Genomic DNA, 3,078 nt, shown 5'->3' on the forward strand with positions numbered 1-3,078 from the left:
TCGGACTACCAGATGGTGAAGTGTGATTCATCACTCCAGAGAACCTGTTTCCACTGCTCCAGAGTCCAATGGCGGGGAGCTTTACTCCACTCCAGCCGACGCTTGGCATTGCGCATGGTGATCTTAGGCTTGTGTGCGGCTGTTCGGCCATAAACCCATTTCCCGACAAACAGTTGCTGACGTTGCTTCCAGAGGCAGTTTGGAACTCGATAGTGAGTGATTATTTTTACGCGCCACGTACCTCAGCACTCGGCAGTCCCGTTCTATGAGCTTGTGTGACCTACCACTTTGCGGCTTAGCCATTGTTGCTCCTAGATGTTTCCACGTCACAATAACAGTACTTACAGTTGACCTGGGCAGCTCTAGCAGGGCAGAAATTTGACAAACTGACTTGTTGGAAAGGTGGCATCCTATGACGGTGCCACTTTGAAAGTCACTGAGCTCTTCAGTAAGGCCATTCTACTGCCAAAGTTTGTCTATGGAGATTGCATGGCTGTGTGCTCGGTTTTGTACACCTGTCACCAACGGCTGTGGCTGAAATAGCCGAATCCACAAATTTGAAGAGCTGTCCATACTTTTGTAAATATAGCAGTGTTGTGTTCGAGACCACTTAAAGCAAGAACGATTCAAGACCACGACTGGATGGGCGGCGAGACCGAGTCAAGACCGAGACCAGAAAAATGTGAGTCCAATTCAAGACCATGATTGTAATTTTGTCAAATCACCACCATAATAAGAGTGATTTGATAATGAGTTAAAAATGGCTGCATAGGACCTTTAAGCTTGTATTTAATTGCTCCTCCCCACAACAAACTTCTGATTACTTTCAGTTACACACTGTCACAAGGGGAGCTATGGATGATTTAAGATGAAATCGACAACCCTGTCACGGTCAACCTTGTCAATTTTCACTTTTATAGTTATTTTTCTTAATTTAACCCCTTGAGATGGGGAAACAATTGCACTACCCTAAAGGTGCCCTATTTGTGGAATGACACATACTGTATGTTGTATGTCATTATTGTAACTTACATTTCTGCACCATCCATCCAATAAAGAGTCTATGTCCAGCACATGTCTGTCTGTCATCTCATCTTCACTGTGTCATCTAGTCACTGTGCCCATCTCTGTCAATTAGTCCATAATGCCATAACAGAACTCACAGATAACTCACAGTATTTTCTGTCCGAGGGCCAGACCAGTCCATGCTGCCTTCATTTATACCAGTGTTCAGTGTTTACCCATCATTTTTACCACTCCATCCATGTGTGTGGTGTATTAGTATGACCTCTCAGTGATCTTTCCCCCTTGACCCTATGTCTGAACTCTGACCTTTAACCCCTACATCTGTGTCACTTCACGGCACCCATACCCCACCTGGCAGTCTACTCTGGCCCCCCTTCTTCCTCCACCTCACCCCCTTTCCCTCTCTGTCTCCTCTGTCTCCCCCGCCTGCTCTTCACCCATCAGCGTAACCATAGATAGCACCCCCGCCTCAGAACGTAGGTGGGAGGGAAGGGGGGGAGGTGGGGTGGAGGGGGGAGAGGCCGACATTGAGAGCCGGGGGACTGCTGTCTCTTCTCGTTCACGTATGGCTCTCTCATTGGGCCGTCTGTTGAGAGGGGGCTGTACTCCCTCCACAGTATTCCCCAGCATTACGCCAAAATGTCCTGCCCTCGTTGGGACAAGCAGCCGCGTTCAGCCTATCAACATGGAGCAGCCCAGCCCAGGCGCATTGCCAAGTGAGTCACAGAAGAGTAAGCTCCCACACACCTTTATAGCTCCTCATCCCTTCAGTCCCTCATCCCTCTTTCCTCTCCACTTTCCTTCAGTTTTTTCCAGATCAAGGTGGACATCCCTCCAGAGTGTCGTGTCTACCCCCGTTGACTCTGAGGATGAGGTGGAGAGAGGGGGGCATTGAGAGGGGGAGGGCAGGTGAAGGAGATCATCTGTCCCTGGGAAAGTCTAACACCTTATGATGGGGCCGGGTAATGCACACACACACACACACACACACATTAACGTGCATGCGCACACACACACACACACACACATTAACGTGCATGCGCACACACACACACACATTAACGTGCATGTGCACACACACACATTAAGGCTGACATTTCCAAAGTATAATCCATTACAGTTACTAGTTACCTGTCCAAAATCAGTAACGTAGGATTTGGATTACTCAAACTCAGTAATGTAATCTGATTATGTAGTTATTTTGGGAATACTTTCCACCTCAGAAGCGTTGGAAGACGTGTGTCATCATAGTGGTCTTGTCAGACTCGCTCAGGTGGAACAATCCGAAAGTAGAAAATTTGTTCAATGCTGAATAGAATATCACTGAAAAAACAGAAAGGTGTCAGAATGTCTTGTATTTTTGCTGGAAACTCCCCAACCCTGTTAATGTACACAGATACAGACACACACACTCTCTCTCCACATACACACACATACATACATACATACATACTGTGGCGTACAGCAGGTCAGCCACCAGGGGAGACTCGTCGAGGCTTGGTAACAGATGGAGTATACATCACGAGGCGGGGGCTCCATCTGCTGGACGTGCCAGGTCTCGACGGGCTCTCCGGACAGGACTAATTGGGGCTGATTGGGAGCTGGTGAGTAGTCAAGGGCGGATTGCTCACCAGCTGTGCGAGGCCCATAAAGCTGCCAGAAGGGCAGCACACATGGAGAGGACTAGGGGAAGTGAGGTGACTTCCATGTGGTTGAATACGGTTACTCGAGCTAAGCCGAGGAAGTTGAGTTTGTGTGCCCGACAGGATGACTTGGGAGCCCAGGAGAAGGTATCCCGGAGAGGGTCTCATGAGGGAGACCTGTTCTTTTTTGATTTATTATTTAATAAACACCCTTGAAACCGAGCTAATCATACTCTGTCCGTGTCTGATCTATGTCTTGACCAAACCCCCTGGTATGTTACAATACATACATACATACATACACCCACACACGGAGACACACGGACACACCTGAATCCTTACCATTAATCCTTACTTTAACCAATCGGATCACTCTCTTGCATCTCTGCGATGAGTCATTCAATTCATA

The 3,078-nt window shown here is 47.9% G+C and overlaps 1 protein-coding gene across 2 annotated transcripts in view; it reads left to right on the top strand.

Annotated features, from left to right (window-relative positions):
• The window catches only part of LOC139376627 (regulator of G-protein signaling 9-like), a 19,092-nt gene extending 18,016 nt beyond the window's left edge, over positions 1–1,076 (top strand). For both annotated transcript variants that reach the window (XM_071119423.1, XM_071119422.1), the window contains exon 17: positions 1–1,076. This exon is cut by the window's left edge and continues 1,242 nt beyond it. The gene's annotated coding sequence lies outside the window, so the exon portion shown is untranslated.
• Positions 1,077–3,078: the final 2,002 nt, after the last annotated feature.

This window comes from Oncorhynchus clarkii, chromosome 20 (genome assembly GCF_045791955.1).
Source record: "Oncorhynchus clarkii lewisi isolate Uvic-CL-2024 chromosome 20, UVic_Ocla_1.0, whole genome shotgun sequence".
Taxonomy (NCBI): Eukaryota; Metazoa; Chordata; class Actinopteri; order Salmoniformes; family Salmonidae; genus Oncorhynchus; species Oncorhynchus clarkii.